Source organism: Castor canadensis, chromosome 4 (assembly GCF_047511655.1).
Source record: "Castor canadensis chromosome 4, mCasCan1.hap1v2, whole genome shotgun sequence".
Lineage (NCBI taxonomy): Eukaryota > Metazoa > Chordata > Mammalia > Rodentia > Castoridae > Castor > Castor canadensis.
In genome coordinates, this window is record NC_133389.1 from 21,424,926 (window position 1) to 21,447,614 (window position 22,689).

At 37.3% G+C, this 22,689-nt stretch overlaps 1 pseudogene; it reads right to left on the reverse strand.

The window, feature by feature from the left end:
* Positions 1 to 15,933: 15,933 nt before the first annotated feature.
* Positions 15,934 to 17,152, reverse strand: LOC141422435 (non-histone chromosomal protein HMG-17 pseudogene; annotated as a pseudogene).
* Between the last annotated feature and the right edge of the window lie 5,537 nt (positions 17,153 to 22,689).

The following is a 22,689-nucleotide window of genomic DNA, read 5'->3' on the forward strand; positions in this document are numbered from 1 at the left end:
CTACTTTATCAATTTGAAATTATCCTTTTTAAATCCACAGTGATATTGTGATATTCTTTTCTCTGAAATCTGCTCTGCCTGATACTAATAAAATGTCCTTCTTAAGATTAATATACTAATAGTGCATCTTTTTCAGGCCTCTTTTAGCTTATTTGTGTCTACTTTAAAGTGGTTTTCTCATAGGCAGTATATAATTGAGTTTTGTTTCTCAATCCAATCTAAAAATCTCTGCCTTTTAATTGGGGTGTTTAGGCTGTTTACATTCAATATGATTTTGTATGTTTGGGTTAAATTCTATTCTAAGGCTATTTGTATAATAATCTTATCATTATTTGCTGTTTTTTCTTCTTGTTCTGTCTTCTTTGGAAGTAATTGAGCATTTTTATATCCCTTGTTAATCTTCCTTTTTGTTGTATAAATTGTGATTTATTGTTGCTCACATTGATGTTGTAAGTGTCCATATTCGGAAGACATAAGAAACTCATAAAAATGTACTTCTATTTCTTTCCTCCCAGACTTTGTGTTATTATTGCCATGCATTTTTACTTCTATTTAGTTTATAAAATTCATAATTCCTTATTAGTATTGCTAGTCCCAATGAGTCAATGTTTGATGCTCTTTTAACGAGACTTAAATAATTATAAAATCATCTTATAATTACTTACATAGTATTATTGTTCCTTTATGTTGATCCATATTGCCATCACTTTCCTTAGGCCTGAAAGACTTCCCTTAACATTTCTTATTATCAACGTGCATGGTTAATCATTTATTTAGCTTTTGTATATATGAAAAAAATCTTCACTTGCCTCATGTTTGAAAACTATTTTTAGTGAATATAGGTTGCACAGTTGGAGTTTTTTCCCTGTATTACATTAATGATGTACTCCACCAACTTCTAGCATGCATTGCTTTTGATAAAAAAAAAAAACTGAGTATCAAGCAGAGTGCAGTGGCTCACACCTGTAAGTCTAGCTACCCAGGAGGTAGAGATCTGGAGGATGGCAGTTTGAGGCCAGGCTAGGCAAAAAAGTTCATGACGCCCCATCTCAACCAATGCCAGGGATTGGTGGCTCATGCTTGTCATTCCAGCCACATGTGGAAGTACAAATAGGAATATTATAGTTCAGGATGGCCCAGGAATAAAGCAAGACCCTATCTCAAAAAGAACTAACACAAAAAGGATTGGTGGAGTGGCTCAAATGATAGAGCACCTGCCTAGCAAGTACAAGGCACTGAGTTCAATCCTCCAGCACCAAAACAAACAAACAAATAAATAAAAATCTAATATCATACTTATCTTTGCTTTTCTACACATACTTGTCTCTTCTCATTTTCTTTTTTTGCTTTTTAATGTTTCTTCTTATCACTGATTTTATGGAAACTTGATTATATGCTATCTCATGGTGCCACATTTCTCAATCACACCCCAAAGCAAAGCTTAATAATTTATGTAGAAATTAAAAAATATGCAGCATCCAAGAAGATAAAATTCATGACTAGCATATAGGAAACATTCCTAATCATCCAAAGAAGCAACCCCACCCCCACAAAACACATATGCATACATGCTAAAACGTGAAATGAGTGCTGTCTCCAGAAACTCAGTGTACCATCCTAGACATTCTGACAACCTTGCTTTGGTCTTTACCACTAAAAAAAATGGAGATGGGTAAGTAGTCAGGACATACAGACAAAGTTTTCACTCCTGTTAAGAATTTCGGGGGCTCAAGAGGATAGTTTTTTTCCTCCGTAATCAGAATATCACAAGAAATTCTATTACTTGAAAGACTTCCTTTGGATTATATAACTTGATAATGACTGCTTTTTCCCTATACAATGTACACTTTTTTAGGTTAATGCAGACTTGTTAGCATAAATCATATAAAATAAAATTTTATAAGAGGAAGAAGTTCTTATTCCCCTATGTGTTGCCAAACCTCTGGTTTCTTATGCTTGTTCTACACTATCTTGCACAAGTTACTTTACCTCATATAAAGTTAATTAAATTTTCAGTCAACTTAGAAATCTAATATCAAGCTGGATGCAGAGGCTGACACCTGTAATTCTATCAGTAAATGATGATTCCCGCATGTTCAAAAGAAATGTCTTGAGAATCAAAATGTGGTGGCTAGAACAAGGCTGTCATGCCATGAAAATATGAAACATAAAGGAAAACAGTGTAAGGAATCTCTGACAGAATTTACCCAAGTATGCCCATTCATCAGAACTTCATACTCAACACAGTCAATGAATTCGCTGTTAACACAAAGTAGCAGGTAGATCTGTAATTCACTTATTTGGGAAGATAATTGTGGTTATTTAGCTTTACCCTTTGTGAAATCATGCTGAAGTGCTAGACTATGTAAAATGATCCTGCTTTCAACTAACAGGTTTTAATTTATGATGAAGACCCCCCCACCCTTCAGCAGATATTATGTATGTGGGGATTATCTGCATTTGCATTTTGTTCAAAAGTCAATATTCTTATCTGCCTTTTGCCAGCAATTCTTGAATGTATCCCTTATTATCCTGAACTCTGGAAGTAGAGGAGGGATGACCTTCAGCCCTCATACTCCCCGAAACCAATAAAACATATAGCACAAGGTCAGTATTCAATAAATACAAGGGTTTTTGCTAATGTAATTTACCTTGATTTTGACCTTGAAAGTAGTGCCCATTTTTAGCAGCATAAACTTTAAAATCTCAGCAGACTAGGGTTTACAACCTGACTCTGCCATTAACTAGGGGTATGACTTGGAAGAACATCCTTAACTTCTGTGAGCCTCAATGTCCTCATCTATAGAAAGTGGAAAGCATTCTGATATACACCACCCTGGGCTGTTGTGAGGGAGTGAATGAGATGACACACTGATGGACTATGCCAACACGTAGTAGTTGCTCAACTAATGATTTCAGTCATGGGCGTGAGAATCCATCATGGACTGCTCTCCTTCTCAGTCTCATCATAAGAACAGAAGCACATTTAAGATGAATTGTGGCCCTTGCCAACTTTTCAAGATCCTATTATGACAATATCTTTGTGTATCTGTTCCAAAATAGTTTGAGCATCTATAATGCCACAGGTATTTATTATAACCACCTCAATAACAATCCTCCCTCAAAATGCTTCTCCCACAAACTATTTTATATGCTGCTGCTATTGAAATACTCAAATGCTCTCACATTAGTTACCAACAGTTCCCCACGGTCCAAGGTTCCGTAGACTGACATGCAAGGCCTTCCCAGCCCAATTTCCTATTCTTTTACTAGAATGTATTGGGTGTTTACCTTGTGCCAATATTTTCCTGCTTCATTCTCATGTGATCCTCACAAGTTACTTTTCAGATGAAATGAAGCTCACACAACCAGTTAGTGGCTGAACCTGAATTCCAAGCCTTTCCCTTCTCAATCCCATGCTCTTTCCACTAGGCTCTCTGAGCTCCCATCTGATGTTCAAGTTCTTCCCCTGCCATGCTGCAGCTTTCTAAGCTCTTGCCCTGCTCTTGCTTTTTCCCTTGCCATTCTCCTCTATCTTAACACCAGCACAAATCCCGGAGCCCTCCAAGTCCCCACCATTTATACTCAACAAAATCCCTCTTTATTTCCCCAAACCCACCTCATAACACTTATCACTTAACACTTAGCATGGAATCATACACACATCTTATCTCCCAAGAGAACTTTCCCTTGTTGAGGGCAAGAGTCTGTACCTTGTGCTTGTATCACTACTCTCACAACTTCACAGGCTGGCTTGACTGGGGTAGGTGCTCAACAGAGCACTAGTAAGAGTATGAACAAATAAAGTAGCAAGTCCAGCAGAGAGCCTCTGTGTTCATTTACACAGAAGAAATCTACTGAATAGAAAGGAATTAAAGGTCTTGGTCAGAGGGGAGGTATACATGAAAGTAAGGAAAAGGGGAAAGGATGGAATCTGTGGTCCTAGTAAGAGAAAGAATCTTAAGTTTGGGGGTAAGGATAGTCAGGGGTAAGGACAGAGTCAACAAAGAAAATTGAGAAGAATATTGGACAGGGCTTCCAGACAAAGACAAAAAGAGTAGGTAAGGAGTATGTGGTAACCAGGGGGACAAGTACAAAGCCTAGGTGGCCATAAGGGAAACTTGGGGGAACAGAACAGCCCAGCTATAACAGTTATGATCAGGTGAGCCAATCCCAGTAAGGAGGGTTGTCGACAATATCAGCCCATCAGGTGGGATTGCTGAGGCTACTGATACAGCCTGTTTTGAAATGGGACCATATACTCTCCCTAACTTACTTCACAGATCAATAGAAGGGACTTTTAAGAATCAAATGAGTGACAGTGCTTCACAATGGTATAATACTATAAAATTTAAGAAATCTACATAGGTGGATATAAGCATATTGAACAAACACATAAGTAATTGTTCACTTAAGGATAAAACACTTAGCAATTGTACACTTAGGGACAATACCCTGGTGTTCTGTACCCTTATATATTAGCACTAAAAGGTGCTAATACTCCCTCATGTTGCAAAGTAAATTTGCTTTACTCAGTGATTTCTTTGCAGCTACCTCATCTAAACCCAAAAGGCAGTCATTTATTTCATATATCAAAACAAATTTAAAATCATGTTTCGATGATACATTGGGGTACACCAAAAACAGAGCCAAGAATTTCTACTATGAATAGTAAGTATATGATAATTTAAAAGTCTATATTTTTTAGATTCTCATCATTGTCATATAAATCCTGTATTAGAATCTTGCATTATCTGTTACATTTAGCTCATATGGGACTTAGTCACCTTTGGAGCTTACATATTTACCTGTGTATGTTTTTAATCTCTGGCAGCATTAAAATCACTCTAAAATTTAGGAACTTAAATCAATGAACATATTTTATGATTTCTGTGTGTCAGGAGTTTGGAAGTGGCCTTGCCATGTGGTTCTGGATCTTGGTCTCATATGAGGACGCCATCAGGATGTCAACTGGTCCCACAGTCAAACCAAGTTTGATAAGTCCTGGCTTGTTGGCAGATGGTTGTTGGCAGTGAACCTCTCCACAAGGCTGCTTGAATATCTTCACAATATGGCAGCTCTCTTCATTGTAGCGATTGGTCCATGAAAGGGAACAAAGTAGAAATCACAATGTCTTTTACTACATAGTCTTAGAAGTCACAGACTGTGATTCCACAATGTCCTAGTAGTTACTCAGATCATCCCTATTTAAGTTGGGAGTAACTATCCAGAGAAATGAATATGAGGAAGTGGGAATTATTGAGATCATCTTGGAGTCTGGTTACTACAACCTAGATCAAGATTAAAATTCAAATTAGTACGCAAGCCATGTCTTCTCTGGTTATATCAGCAGTGGTTTGTATTACATTCATGCTCAATGACTCCCATTCAGTTTAATGGCTCCCATTGAAATACTGGCTATTCACATGAATGTAACAGTCTCTGTTTTACAGGAACTGAGACTGCATGGCAAATATCCTTCAGCTATTTCTAGAGGAACCCAGAAGGCCTTTCACAAATAAGATCTGTCCACTATCATCAATGCTTTTCCCAGTTTCTTTCCCCTTTGTCCATGAGATCTCCTGCAAACACTTACTACAAAGCTTTGTGAAAGCATGTCCTCTTCAACCTCCAGAGCCCCAGCTAAATCCTTTCTTAGTCAGCAATTCTAGGTGATTCTCCTGCTCTGCCATAAGCCAGGTTCTAATGATGGCAGGAACTTTGAGTCACCAATTCCAACAGCCAGCCCATCATTCGTCCAGTGTTTACTGATTCTCTACCACTATGTTACATTGTGGAGACACAATAGGAAGCACAGGATACATGGTCTGTGCCCCCAAAGTTTATAGTACTGAATTTAAAAACACTATACTCATGGTAGAAATCTAGTGGCCACATCAAGAGTATATATGAATGTTCTTATTGAACTGGGCTTCTGGAGCTCCCAAAGGAGTATTATTGTTACCCCAAATATTTCATAGAGTTTATCTCTTTCCATTTTATCTCATAGTTTTCTTTTCTCAATAAGAGTTATGCAAAAGTCATAAAGGCTGAATCAGAAGACTATTTAAAGCATAGACTCCTGCTCTACTCAGAAGCCTTCCTTCCTCCAATATCTTCGTTACTAGGCCAACTTTGTCACTAAGCTCATTCTGCCCTTTGGATGATATGCCCCCCCATCCCAAAAGGTCCTCAGAATGTTGTGCTAATAGCCTTTAAAAGCCTCCTCAACCTTTCTGCTGGACATACCCAAGAAATTGCATCAATAAAAAGCATATTCCTGTACAACTGTGCTCTATAGAGGCTTTATGACATGCAAAAAGAAAGAGAATAACCATAAGAACACCTTGAATTTTTTTAATTGTTTAAAAAGTTTCTAATTAAATATGACGAACTAAACCCACAATTCTTCCTGCTCCCTCCAAAACCCCTCTAAAATGACAAATAAGGATTAAATAAACTGAAATAAAATCATTACAACCATGAACCAAAAATATTTGATATGCTCAAGAGATATCAAAAATATGTTTGAAATTTGTAAACAGAAACAGAAGCATCAATTGACTTTGTAGAGAGGAAAAAGTTAAAAGTTAGATACCTATAGAAAGGAAATCAATAAGAATTAAGCAAATTAACTCCACAGAACTCCAGAAAAGCTCAGAGTGGGAGATGCTGAAAACACAAGTAGTTCTAATTTGTTTTAAGGAGCACATAAACTCCTGTATCTCCTCCATGATTCTCCACCACAACCACCACTGCTCCTCTTCCACAGCCCACAGTACACAATAAAACCAAGAGATTCTGGATCTAGGAACATCTGGTAGACCCAAAAGCTTGGTGAATGAATGTTTGTGAAAAATCAAAGGATCCAGTGAAAAGATTTCTGATTATTGGAAACTGATCTCCTCCTCCCTTACTGGGTTTTCTTCTACTGATAAGAATGATATCCTATCTCCAGTTCAAATATAATTATTGATGAAGAGTTCTGTTAGAGTTACCATTGTCTGCCACAAAATTATCTTCATTAAATTTATGAAAAGATGTAGTGAGTCTTCTGGACGTCATTTACTTTTTCAAGCAATTACCTAATTATAACTTAAGCTTCTCTCATTACATCATCATGTCCATGAGATCATTCTCTAGAACCCTACATTATCTTGACATTAGTGATTGTGAAGTCATGGGGGTAGGAATTGGTCAGTAAGAAACACACAGATGTACCACTCTTCTTTCCTCTGAAAAATATTTTACATCAGGAGGAAGAGAAATCCAGTTTCTCTAATGGAATGTCAGAAGTTTTAAAAATCTATAAAACCGTTTCTGAGAATATGTTTGCAGTGAATGCTTTTATTGCTATGGCAGTTGTTTTGCTTTTACTATTCAGAAATTTTCAGACTAAACTACTTCCGTTCAGAAACACTCTTTCATTTTGCAAGTAAGTTTCAATGTATCCACTACACTTACTATTCCATACGTGCTATCTAGAATGTCCTATTCTATTTTATTCTCCCTTCAACTTTGTAGAAGGTGGTGTTACAAAGGGGTTTTATGCTGCTATAATTTGCTACCATTGTCTGCATTTATTTCTTTAATGACACAATATTAAAAGCTGGCAAAGCAACAAGTTAGTGCATAAGTTAGACAAATTCTTTGGAAAAACAACATTCTAAAAATATCTAGAATGTTTTTTATTAAAATGTTATCAGAACATATAAGCCTTCTTAATATACAGAACAATAGCTGTGTTGTCATAGAAAGAAGGCATTTCCTCAATAAAATATCCAGTCTCAATTACCAACCCCAGAACACATAAACGGATATGACCTTGGCAAGTGTCTTAACTTACCAAAACACTTAACTGACTTCTCCAGATTAAATTGCTAGAATTCCATAAAGGAGCAACCAGTCACAAAAAATGCACTTGGAATATTTTATTAACACTCGTCCAATTGTCTCTTTATTTCAAAAACTGAAATAAACTCCTTCCATATGGCAGATTTTTAAACTTAAATTTTATTTAATAAACTTACTGTTGGAAAAGAATGGAACTAGTACCAAACCATCATAAAAATTTTGAAATGTCATTAAATAGCATCTAAGTTTCGATATACTCTTAATTTTACAAACCTCTCAACAAGTAAATGTAGCCATTACACATAGTCTTGGCAGACATTCAGTTAAAACTAATGGTTGAAAAAGTAGATAACCAAAACACTAAATCAAGACAACTCACTTCATTTGCTTAAACAGAAATCTTTAGGGACATAGCTCAGTAGTATATTATTCTCAATATAGCAGTTATTAAGATGAAAACCAAATGTCATCCCCAGACTTACTCAACTTCTACCCATTGAAGTCAGTTTTGTTCAAAGGTTCAGTTCCATCATGCTGGGCCCAGAGAAGTAAATTCAAAGTCTGTCTGATCCCTGGCTTCTGTGTTCTGCCTGCAAAAAACTACCAAATTTCTTGGAATGATATACACTCATGATTACGACGTTCATCAGCATCACTCCCCCACTTCGTTCCACCCTCTAGTTACACTGAACTTTTTGCATTTGATTCCTAGAATACATGGAGTTCTCACACTTTCCTTTCTTGGCACTTGCTGCTTCCCCTATCTCAAATGCCTCTACTCAACTTCTTTTCCTTGATAACACCTCTTCTGTATTTCAGGACTCAGGCTAGCTGTCACTGCTTCAGGGACTTCTTCCCTCCTCCTCACTCTCCATACCCAGCCTGTTAGGTGCTCCTGCTATGCTCTTGTCATTAATACAACACAGCATTGTAATTGTCCAGTTAGTAGTTACTCAACTCTCTCCCCTTGACATAAACTTTGAGGCTGTGTCTTAATAATTTTTGTATTCTCGGTAAGAAGAGCAGTGTTCACATACAGTGAAATCTCAAGGAAAGTGTCTGATAAATAGATCTGAAAGAACTCAGCTGCTAAAGACCCAGAATTCAAAGGTCTCAAATGAGCTCTGGGCTTTTAAGGCAAACTTTTCTCCTCCTCTACCATTGTTCCAGTTTCCATGGCTCTACCATTTTGCTTTCCTCATCCAATATGGCTTCTCTCTTCTGGGTTTGGACCCTTTCCTAGAACCTTCGTTGTGAAGTGAGAGATACTGCCCATATTGCTCCTCCTCCCCTGTGGATTTTCGGCTATGACCTGTCCCCACTGCCTGACCCCACTAACACATTTAAACACTATTCTTGTATAGCAACTCTTGCTGAACCCAAACTTGCATTTTCTGTTCTCTTTGGAAAGTGAGCATGGGGCTGGGTTCTACATAATTCAGGACCAAATCAATTACTCCCAGGTCAGCTTTCCAAGACTCTGAGCTTCATCCCCTTTCCTACCAAGTCATATATGATCAACTTATGCTTATTTTACTTTCTATACTGATCACCAGCTTCTTCCTTGGAGATAATAGGGGTAACAATGTAATGCATTGAACTCAAAAGAAGAAAACTGAAATCTCAAAAATGAAAAGATCAACAAGTGGTCATTGATCTCCTTTGATTCAGATACAACGTCTGACTACAAAGTGACACTAATTTCATTTTGTCAAACATATCAAGATATGAAGCTTGTCTCCCTGAAGTAATCACTTTTTGACATATGTAGCCAAACCATTATGCTAAGCATCTGAGGCTATTCAGCCTGAAAACTTTTATTTTGGGTCACTCAAAAACTTGATTTCAATAGCTGATAGCTATATTCAGAAATAAAATTTATCCTTAACAATAAACATGAACCATCATTAAAGATACTCATATTAGTAAGCTGTAAGCTTAGAAAACATTTCTAAAAGGGAAGTATGTTTAATATATAGGGGGAAGCTGTGTGACACATTAAATTCTGATGTATCTGCCTTTAAATAATCTCATTATCTTAAATTAATATCTTTCAAACATAAATTTCTCATTGCCTAATATTGCGATTCAGGCCTTTTTGTGTGTGATATTAATTGAGATTAATTCATTTGGAGAAATAAAGGAGGCACTAATTTCTTTTTCTACAAAAATGGAATCATCACCTCAGTCCCTTAGTTGTGGGCTTAACAAGGGCCTTTGCTCTAACAATGACAGAATTGAAGAGAACCATCCATGAAGAAGCTACGTGCTTCTCCCCTGTTCTCCTAATGACTACTGCTAATGTTTTGTCCAGAGTGGTTAATATGAATGTCCAGTACATCTTCCGAGAATGTACGATAGTTAATCAATAAAAGCCCAGAAAGGAAGCAAATGTTTGTTTTGCAACCAAATGAGTTATCAGATGTTAGGGGATATAGGGTTTGAGGGAAGAAAGGACTGTGAAATACTCTTCCAGGCTGCAGTCTGCCTAGAAACTTCTCCAGCTTAAAGCTATAATCGTGAGGCATTAGGACTGTTGTCCCCAATAGTCATTTTTTCTTTTCTCCTTCAATATACATTTTTGTTCAGTTTTATTTAAGTTCATCCACTTTAAAGCACAATGAAGAAATGCCCACAGGGGAGGTCTCCAAGATATATAATTTGGGGAAACCTCCATCTTTCTCTTCTTCAGGATGTCACAGGGAATGGTCTGCCTTCAACTCTCTCCTCTCTAAGCACCTACTACTCCCCTCAAGGATTTCTCCCTTTCAAACTACTGAAAAAAAGAACAATTTCCTGTCCCCATCCTCATTCTCCTGCCCCTAAGGCAACTATTGAACTGTCAGATTATAATTCAAGTACCCTCTGGAATGAGACAACTATTGCCACACAGAAATCAGTCTCATAGTCTCAATTACATCCAGTGATTAGTATGTCTTATTCATCAGTGAGCTAAGAGGCTGTGCTCCACAAGTCTCTCATTCTCAGTGGACAGTCCAATGAGGCATGCTCTTCTTATGAGGAGGACAGAAATGCAAAAAGGCAATCCCAGCTGCCCAATCACATTCCATCCCCTTGCTGTGTGACATGTATTAACATCTCATTAGCCAAAGCAAGCCACAGGATCTAGACCAAATTCAGGTGACGTGAAAATACATTGGACCTCTTATAAGAAGGACTGCCATGTTTTCATCACAAAGTTTAGAGGGAGGGGTGAAGCATTGGAACCAATAATTCAACCTACCTCCTCAAACTTCATCAACTTGCAGGTTCAAATGGAATGAAGTAGGCAAAACACCTATATGTCTACATTTCAACAACTCAATATCCTGCTTACCTAACAGCTTACCCTCTGACTACTTTCAAGTCTCCTTACCTCCCAACATGTCAGAGACAATTCACTGAACTGAAAGGTGGTGACTTTTATGGTCTTTCATTTGTTCAGGCTATAGTTTTTGCCTCCAACATCATTGGATCCAGACAGCCAACTTAACTCCCTCCTTTAGGCCACTTCCCACCCAACTGGGTGCTATCTTAGATAATTTCAGAGTCTTAATTTACCTTACATTACCCGTAGTTTTCCTCCACAGCATAAGGGAGATGAGGCTTACAAGATTTAGCTAAAGCTTTCAGAAAAAGAAAAGAGAACTTCAAATAGAAAGAAAGTTAGACTTGACGCCTAGGTGTGTTTATTCTCAAGAGTCACAGCCCACGGGTCATCTTAATTGGATTACCAGCCTGCATCTACCTGCCCACCCTCACCCCAGCCTAGCTGCAGGTTTGTCTCACAGGACTGTGGCCACCATTACACCAATATCTTTGAGGATGCTCAAACCCCTTGGTGTCTACACTGGGAGAGGAAGAATGTTGACCTCATCAATTTCCACATGCCTACTTCCTGTTATAAACTCTGACTCTTCCAAGGGTGGTTGAAAACAAGAACTCTTTATGGCAGAGCCTGACCCTTATTCTAAGCTCCTCCTTTTGAATTTGAAATGACTCTGCTATTGAAACATCTTTGAAAAATCATTAAAAAATAGATGTACAAGAGTGGCATTTATTTCTCCATTTTATGATACAGTACATTTTGGAATAATAATTTTCCCAATTGCTACTATTTCCCTCAAAGTTAAAAAAAATAGGTCTCATTTTATCCAAGATCCAAATTCAAGGTATCAAAACGAACCTGGGGAAAAACATGGGACCCCCATCTGAAAAGTAACCAAAGCACAAAAGACCTGGAGACATGGCTTAGGTGATAGAACACCTGCCTCGCATACACAAAACCCTGAATTCAAAACCTCAGCACCTCCAAAAAAATGGCATCACTATAGATATGTTTGGTTTGCAGCTCAAACTGAACTATAGGACAATTTTATTTGTCACCTCCTGATGACAGTAGCCTCATTCATTTCTTTTTTCAGTATGTCTGGATCTTTAGGAATGGTAGAATTTTATGGCTAAATTTTTATTGCAAATGATTTGACCTATTATCTTCACTGTCCTCTTAAATATATAGATAGATACGCATATGTGTATGTAAGTATGAAATAGTGAAAGATGTAAAGATGTATTTGCACAGACACACACTCACACACAGAGGTATGAGGGAAGAAATAATTATAAACAAGACGCTGAACTGTTACTCTTCTCCTACATCATTATATTATTAATTTTTTTGTCATTTCTCTTCTACTGAAAGCCATTAGAGGAAATGTGAAATACAGCAATATTCCACTGCAACAGTTTAAAGTCAATATTGTATTCTTTTAGGCAAATTACTGTTCACTTAACAATAACATTTAAAATATATATACCTAATAGGTTAGTCTTTCCTTAGTTTTCATGGTACAAATTCAGTGTAAGCAACACATCCTCTGAGTGATAGTGATATTGGATGTCTTTGGTCAGTTCTTTTCTACCCTGGGATCATCTGAGATTCAAATGCATCTGTTTATGAAAACATTCTACCTCTCTTTTTGTCTTCCCTTGCCAACCTTCTGATTGAGTGTTTTGCTTGACATGAATCTACTTAAGGGATATTTGCCTTTATCCTTTTCTTATTCTTATTGCATCTTTCAGCTTAACTGTAAAATCTTCTGGTTTTGCCATTTTATCCCACAGGACATGACAATTTCTCTTTAATCTTTCATATTCATCTGATCTAGCTTTTCACTGTGTGTGGATTTCCCATTTGGATTTAAGCTGCTTATAGAATTCTTATTTTGGCTAATTAGTTTTAATTCTGAAAGCTGAAAAGGGACTAAATACATCACTTTTTTTGCCCCGCTGCTCTCCTCAAAAAAGTTCTGCTCCAGATGTAAGCATCTGGAGCTTAAACAATGGTGGGATCAGACATCCGTGGTATAATGAGTGTGGCATCATCTTACAGGATACAGTACAAGTTCCTATGCCCCAACCCCTCTTTCCACTTGCTACCTTTGTCTGCTACTTGCAACAGTAAGCTTTGCATGTCACAGTTACAGGTATCTTAAAATGCACAACCACATGGAGGAGGGAAAAAATATTTTAAATTCTCTTCAACCTAAATTTCCCTAAATTGAAATAATTTTTTCTTTCTTCAGAGAACACTTTTTTGTGTGGTTCTAGGGTTTGAACTCAGGGCCTCACACTTGCTAGGCAGGCAGTATACCATGTGAGCCGCTCCACCAGCCCGGTGCGAACATTTCAATGAAGACAGACTCTAGGTGGTGAGACTGTAAAATGAAGTTTTTTATATCATAGTTTGTCTACACATATCTTATCCAGCAAGATCCAGATGCACCCAAGGGCATGGCCTCCATGAGGAATGGCTGTGTTAAGACGTTAGAATGTGTTTTGGGGAGAACAAGTTAACCTAGTGCTCCCTTGCTCCTCCAACTTACTTCATTTCTTTCGGAAGGCAGCTTGAACTCACCATGCACTAATGTTTGGAGCAATATGGAATAGAATAAGCAGCTTACTTTCTACTTCTGCCATGATCAACTCTTTGCTGAGTCTTTTAACACATACTGCCATTGAACAATATGTAATAGAACTTTCAGGTTGCAATCAACCTATTCTGTCTACATGGGCCTATAGGCAAAATAACGCCTTAGCAAAAGGGAGAGTAGATTTTGAGTGCTTCTGGTGAAGATAGGCTTACAGAATTGATCAAAATAAAACTAAGCAAGAAATGACAATAGCAATCAAATGAAAGCAAAACAATGAAATTTGTTACCTTTTGGTAGATTGTTAATGATAACTACAACAGAGTCAGAAAAACTTTAAAATGTAAGTGTTTTAGTCTAGTAAAATATTAAAACTTGATGTTAAAATACTACAATAATCTCACTTGATTTCTATAATATTTCATAGCAAGCATACATAATTCCACAGTAACCAATCGATACATGCTTCAAATATTACAGTAAAATCATTTTGATAATTACAAAAAATATTCAATAGATTAAAACTTTAGAAAATAAAGCATAGAACCAAAAAAGTCTTTAACTTGAACTTAGAGACTTCCCAGTGACGTTGCAGAAACTTTGTTGGTGACCATGTACCCAACCAACTCCTCTATCTCTAGATTCTTGATTGCATCTGTTCCTTTCATATCTTCAAACTTGCTCCATCATCAGATATATATATATAGTCTTTCTTCCTTTATGCTCTTTACCTTTATCTACAGGCTTGCTCTACTATATCAATGTTGAAGTTTCAAGGAACAAAATATTGCTTTTACAGTGTTTCACAGCAATGTTTCATTGCCCTCTGTAAATATTTGGGGATTAAGTTTTTAAATTTGTTTTGTTGCTAACATACTCATCCATATTGTTGTCTTTATATCAACTAAATTGTAAAACTCCACCCCATAACACAGTCTGTTGATCTGCTCTCCTGTTAATAGCTATTTGGGCTGTTTTTAGATTTTCAGAGTTTACACTGTATGTCCTTCATTATACATATACAAAAATTATTCTGGGGTAGATATTAGGAGCGGAATTGTTGGTTTCCTAAAGAAGATTACTGTTAAACTTAAACAAATAATACCAAACAGTTTTCTAAAGAGATTGCAAACATCATACTCTCATTAGCATTAAATAAGAGACCATGTCCGATATTAATATGATACAGTAATATACAATGTGATACAAGAGATCACATTGTCCAATATTAGCTAGACTTTTATAGTTACTAATAAAAGTGATATAAGAGGTTAAATAATTTAGATGTTACGTTTGCATTTTTCCTCAACCTCTAATGACGTTGAACACTTTTTTTGTTTCTAGGCCAAACTGTATCCAAACAGTTTTATTAAATATACTTTTCATAAACAACCATGATATTTTAGGCAGGACATAAATAGACAATCCTTAAACATTATACAATAACTTTCAAATTCCTTTCTTGGATGGGAGTCAAAAAGTCATTATAAAACCCAATGACACCTTCATTTGAAGCTCTGTACTGGGAAGTTCAGAGCGAGGGTTGACATTTCACATTAAACATGTTGTTTAACAACTTTTCATGAGTTGACCATGACTTTCAGGAAATGAAATGAAAATAGCAGGATTATTAATCTGAAGATCCACCATCTGTAAAAGGAACCACTGTTCTTTGGGAAACACCATCTCATTGATGTGACCCAAAGTCCTGATTGCCTGACATACTGGCAAAACCAACTTTGGGGGTTGGGGTCAAGTCCCAATAGGCCTCTGATTTTAAGGCAGTTAAGTCTGTGTTGATTATGGACAAGAAAGAGGACTTAAAAATGAATTTGACTTTTCCCACATCACAAGGCATTTGTGGCAAGGTGACTGACTGTTATGTGTCAATGGCAGGGAGTCCCTCCTCCCGGGAGTCAAAAGGAGGTCTCAAAACTAGCAGGGAAAGATGTTTTTCCCTACACTGATCCAGTTTGGAGACATGTGATTAGTGGCACGTGCTCCTTCCCCCAAAAGCAATGTTCTGCGTGCTAACACATAGCTTAAAAAAAAAGTAAAACGAAATTCTGCATTTTTATGAAAGTAAGTAAAGAATTGTATTTCAAACTGCACAGTCACCAGAAGTACACTTATCAAAAACACATACACTTCACTTGGCATCTCCAGCACCTTCAGCTTCCTGTGCCTGGTCTGTTTTGGCATCTCCATTTTCTGCTGCGTTATTTCCATCCTTTCCAGCATCAGTTTTACCTCCTTTTCCTTTTGGGTACCTTTTCTCCCTTCTTTGCAGGGGCTCTGACTTTAGAGGAACAGGTTTAGCAGACAACCTTGCAGACCTTCTCTGTGGCTCATTCTTCACCTTGGCTTTGACTCCTTTACCATCAGCTTCAGCTTTGCCCTGAACGCCCGGATGCAGCTGCGGGCAGCTTTTGTCGGTCCAGAGGTCCTTCTTGCCTCCTCTTCACACTTTGAACATCTTTTGATACAGGCAACGGACATGAGTGCTTTCTCTTCTGTAACATCTCTCTTCCTGTCTTTTGCCCATTTTACTATCATTTCTCTGAAATTTATTATTGAGTTACAGAGCTTAATTATTCTACTCAATTTTTATTTTTGTATGTATTGCAAAAATATTTGCCCAGTCTGAAGTTATCTATTCTTTGTTTATAAGGTTTCTTTTTAATGAACAAAAGTTCTTAACTTTACAGTTATGAACTTTTTCTTTTATAATTAATGTTTTCTGTATTGTTTAAGAAATAGTTCATCTCAGGCCAGTGCACCATTGCTGAAACCTTCCATCCAAACTGCTATAATGCCACAAAAGACACCATAAAGGGCATTGCTTCCTCTCTTCCTCTTCAGGAGTGCCACGGTCATTTTGGTGTTTTTCTTCTTCATGAAAATTTGAGGAAATTTTTATCACTTTTTTGGGGAAGCCATTTTAGGATTTGTTTGAAATTTCGGTATGAAGATATGTCATCTTTGCCATAACTCTTCCGGTCAATAAGTATGGTACATCACTTCATTTATGTGGTTTCTGCTAATATCTACTGATGAGGATTTCAAATTTCTGCAGCCGTCTTGTTCGTGCTTTCTTAGCTCTATTTCTAAGTAGAGGATACTCTCTGACCATATTGCAAAAAGTATCTTTAATTTTTCATTTGTTTGCTGTGAGTTTATAGAAATGCAACTGACCGTATACTAATCTAGCTAAACTGGTCAGTTATTCTAATAATTTTACATTGGGGCTTTCTAGGCTGACAGTTATATTGTGAAACATAATTAAGTTGTTCTTCCCTTGTTTTGGTACCAAGTCTCATTTCTTCCTCTTTTACTTCCTGACAAGCACCTCCAGGAAACTGCCGCATAGCGGGAATGATGGTGACATGCTTCCTCAGCTCACATTTTGAACCTACCTTGTCCCTGTGGAATAAATCCCCCTTGGTCAGGAAGTGTAATTGTTTTTCCGTATTGCTGAATTCTATTTTCTGTTATCTTGTTAAGAACTTTTACATTTATATTTATGAGGGTTACTGTTCTATAATTTTCTTTGGTGCACCATCTGTCTGGCTTAAGTATCAGATTAGTACTAGGTTCATAAAAGGAATTGGGAGGTGTTTCATTCTCTTCTAGTTTTTGAAGGGATGTATACAATTCCTGTTAGATCTTCCTTAAATGTTTGGGAGAATTCTCCAATAAAACCAACTGGTTCTGGAGATTGATTCTTTCCTTTTTGTCCCTCTACACTAATATTGATTCCAGATACTGTTGTACTCATTATTATATTTTTCAATTCTAGAACTTTTGTTGAGTTTTTTAAGACTTACATTTATTTGCTGAGGCTTTCAATTTTTTAATTCGTTTCAAGTATGTACACGATTGCTCATTAAAGCACTTTTATGAAGTTAACTTTAAAATTTGGGGGAGTGGTAAATCTAACATCCTTGGCATCTCAGTGTTGGCATCAATAGTTTATCTTTTTGTACTCAGCATGAAACCTTCCTGGTTCTTGATATAATAAGCAAAATTTCAATTTGAAACCAGATCATTTTGGGGGGATATTATGTTGTGAGATGATGGATCTTTCCTGAAACTTTCCTTGCTGGCTTCTGCTGATGTCACTTTGTGTGTGTGTGTGTGTGTGTGTGTGTGTGTGTGTGTGTGTGTGTGTGTGTGTGTGTGTTACTGTCCAGTGAGGATGGAAGCCTAGGTTTCACCTGAATGTTCACTGACAACTGATAGGTGAGGACTCCTTTTTTATTCTGGGTAGAGATGGGAAGTCCAGCTCCCTTCCAGGCCTCCACTGGTATCTCCCTAGCAGGAAATGATTGAAGTGCCATATTAACACTTCTCTTGTAGCCTCTCCTGACCATGGTGGGATCCTCATTACTAAAAAGTGATAGTGGGGCTGTCAGAATGGCTCAAGTGGTAGTGTCTGCTTAGCAAGTGTGAGGCCCTGAGTTCAAACCCCAGTACCATCAAAATAAAAAAAAGGGTGGTAGTGAAAGATTCAAGTCTCTGCTAGGCCCCCCAGATATCACCATAGTAGGAAAGAATGAGCACCTCATTACTGCCAGATTCTCAGAGAACCTTTGTTTTTCTTTGAGTTTCTTTTTTCTACCTTTCAATTTCAATCTTTTTTATCTTTATATCTTTTTTATGTGGAAGACTCTGACCTAGTGACAGAATTTGTTTTTGGCTAACAAATGTTTCTTTTTGTATTACCAACTTTAGAACTTTTTGTATTGTGATTTCTAAGATTTGTCTCTTGGAAACTGCATAATTCTGATTCTATTTTTCCCTAGCCTGTCAACGTTTGCATTTTTTACTTTTTGTATCTATTATTAGTTTTTTTTATATGCACCTAATTTGTTTCCAACTTTTTCTATGTCTTTTTAAATCCATTCTCTGATTTGATTTTTTTGGGGGGAGTACTTGGGTTTGAACTCAGGTCCTTCATCTTGAGCCATTCCACCAGCCCTTTTTTGTGATGGGATTTTTTGAGGCAGGGTCTTGTGAATTGTTTGTCCAGCCTGGCTTCAAACCTCAATTCTCCTGATCTCTGCCTCCTGAATTGCTAGGATTATAGGCATGAGTCACCAGCCCCTGGCTTGATTTGATTTTTAATTGGATGTCTATTTGTACCTCCTAATAAAATATATTAAGCAAATTCTCATGTACTTCAGCTAAACTTCAGCTCTTATTATGTTAATATTGTTTGCAGGGTATTATGGCTATATCGTTTCATTTTCTTCTATCTTAGAATATTTTAAAGACAACACCACCAAAAAGCAACCTAAATATTAAATCATTTTTGCTTCATATATTTATTGCAACATCTCCTAAATTCGTGTCTTCATTTCTTTAAGTGCAGGGTCTTTGACTGGGAAACCCTTTTGAGGTTTTGTAAAGAGAGAATATTGTTACTTATCTCTTATATTTGAATGACAGTTTGGCCGGATACAAAATTCTAGGTTAAAAAAATAATTTTTTCTTAAGTATTTTGAAAATACTACAATTTTTTTGCATTCAGTTTTTTAAATTCAGAATAACCTCATTCCTTTGTATGTTACCTGCTTCTCTTTTCATGAAAATTGAATTTGAACTCAGGGCTTTGCACTTGCAAAGCAGGCACTCTACTGCTTGAGCCTCCAGTCCATATTGCTGTAGCTATTTTGGAGATGGGGTCTCATAAACTATGTGCCCAGGCTGGCCTTGAACCGCATTCCTCTCAATCTCAGTCTCCCAAGTAGCCAGTGTTCTCCTTTGACTATTTGATTGCAATATGTTTAAGTGTGGATTTTCTTTTTCACTTTATGGGCTCTTTCAATCTGAGGTTTTCAATCTTTTCATTTTTAAATGCCAAGATAGTTATCTTTCAAATATTTTCTATCCTTCATTACTCTTGCTATTCAGAATTTTATTACTATTATATCTTTTCTTCATAATTTTTCTTTTATATTTGTAATTTCTTTGTGCTTCTTTCATTTGAAAATTTTCTCAATCCTATCGTCCAATTTACTAATTCATTTTCTGGCTGTATTTATATGGCCATTTATCCTACTACAGTTGTTCAGTTGTTATTTCCACTCTTCCATTTTTTACTAAGTATTTCTGCTTGATTGTTTTATTGTCTTGATTTTATTTCATACTGCTAGCATTTTCCATCCCTTATAAGTTTTAGAAGTTTTGTAATGCTATCTTTTAAGTACTGTGCTCCCTATAGGAAAGCAATGTAAGTCAACTCCCTGTATAGCTATCCTTATCTCAACTAGCAAAAACCCTTGGTCCTTCCTATTGCTGCTTATACTCTCTCTTCAACAAAATCAGCAATAAGGGAAAAATAGTTTCTGCCTGGTAGCGAGGGGGGTGGCGGGGAGAGGAAGGGTGAGTGGGGGAAGGGAGGGGGTGGAGGAGGGGAAGGGGGGAGAAATGACCCAAACATTGTATGCACATATGAATAAAAGAAAAAAAAAGTACTGTGTTCCTAACAGTTCAACTTCTGGTGGGATTTGTAATCCAATGATATTTTTCTTTTAAATAGTTGTGGACCTTCTAAAACCTGTTATTTTGAGCTGTGAGTCCATTGCTTCTGAGAGTATTCAGCAGTGTATATTGGAAAGAAGAGATGTGAGTTACTGTTAGGGTGATTAGTGCAGGGGTGGGGACAGAGTGAATGAGACTTAGGATAGGCGCCTTCTGGCAGAGGAACCAGAAAGCCCAAGTTAATTATCTCTCACCCCACAAAACAGCTCTGGCCAAGATTTCACTCTTTGTTCTTCCTGGGATGGCAGGAGAGGAATATATTAAGAGATGTTTCAAAGGTTTTCAATCTCCATATCTGGAGATTTGTAGGGAAAAGAAAAGGGGGAGAGAACTAACCTGAGATTAGAGAATTCACACCTGTTTTTTTCAACACCTCACATGCTCCAGACTTCTGCATTGCCTTGGTTTTATATTTCAGGACATCTGGACCAGAGCTCAGTGCCACTGCAGGTGTAAGGTCAGACATTATTATTCCAGGACAAAGTTGGGAGAAGTAAGAGTAAAAGTTCAAAGCTCTATTCCTATCTTATTCTCCCATAGAAGTGCTGAGCTGCCTCACCTCTCCCCAAACACACACACACACACACACACACACACACACACACACACACACACACACACTTCAAAACATTTCCTCCAGAAAAGTCTAAGTTCTCCCTATTTTGTGGTACTTTCCCTCTGTGGTGATGACTCTCAATCTTGGCTGCATATCATAATCACATTGGGAGATCCTAAAAAAAATCCCAATGCTTAGGCCACACCCCAGACCAATTAACTTAGAAGCTCTGGGAATGAGAAAAAGGCCTCAGTAACTTTTTAGAGTACTACAAATTCACCTGGTTTGCCATGAGTTAATAGGGAACAGGTTCTAGTGGCTTAGGCTCCTTCCCATTGGTCCTGACACACTGTACTGACATGTTGGTATCTCAAATTGAATATGGTTAAAATGATACTCATAATTTCTGCATAAAATATCACTCCTTTATGACTTGCTTCTATGAATGTAGACTCCATTTTTAAGGTCATCTTTGGTTCTTCTTTGAACAATCTATTTCCAAAATTCAACTGAACTTTTCTGCACAGTATCACTTTTTTATTCTTATTACTATCTTTCAAGTTCTAACAATTTTCTTTTTTTTTTTTTTTTTCATTTTTCTTTTATTATTCATATGTGCATACAAGGTTTGGTTCATTTCTCCCCCCTGCCCCCACCCCCTCCCTTACCACCCACTCCACACCCTCCCGCTCCCCCCCTCAATACCCAGCAGAAACTATTTTGCACTTACCTCTAATTTTGTTGTAGAGAGAGTATAAGCAATAATAGGAAGGAACAAGGGGTTTTGCTGGTTCAGATAAGGATAGCTATACAGGGCATTGACTCACATTGATTTCCTGTGCGTGGGTGTTACCTTCTAGGTTAATTCTTTTTGATCTAACCTTTTCTCTAGTTCCTGGTCCCCTTTTCCTATTGGCCTCAGTTGCTTTAAGGTATCTGCTTTAGTTTCTCTGCATTAAGGGCAACAAATGCTAGCTAGTTTTTTAGGTGTCTTACCTATCCTCACCCCTCCCTTGTGTGCTCTCGCTTTTATCATGTGCTCATAGTCCAATCCCCTTGTTGTGTTTGCCCTTGATCTAATGTCCGCATATGAGGGAGAACATACGATTTTTGGTCTTTTGAGCCAGGCTAACCTCACTCAGAATGATGTTCTCCAATTCCATCCATTTACCAGCGAATGATAACATTTCGTTCTTCTTCATGGCTGCATAAAATTCCATTGTGTATAGATACCACATTTTCTTAATCCATTCGTCAGTGCTGGGGCATCTTGGCTGTTTCCATAACTTGGCTATTGTGAATAGTGCCGCAATAAACATGGATGTGCAGGTGCCTCTGGAGTAACAGTCTTTTGGGTATATCCCCAAGAGTGGTATTGCTGGATCAAATGGTAGATCGATGTCCAGCTTTTTAAGTAGCCTCCAAATTTTTTTCCAGAGTGGTTGTACTAGTCTACATTCCCACCAACAGTGTAAGAGGGTTCCTTTTTCCCCGCATCCTCGCCAACACCTGTTGTTGGTGGTGTTGCTGATGATGGCTATTCTAACAGGGGTGAGGTGGAATCTTAGCGTGGTTTTAATTTGCATTTCCTTTATTGCTAGAGATGGTGAGCATTTTTTCATGTGTTTTCTGGCCATTTGAATTTCTTCTTTTGAGAAAGTTCTGTTTAGTTCACATGCCAATTTCTTTATTGGTTCATTAGTTTTGGGAGAATTTAGTTTTTTAAGTTCCCTGTATATTCTGGTTATCAGGCCTTTGTCTGATGTATAATTGGCAAATATTTTCTCCCACTCTGTGGGTGTT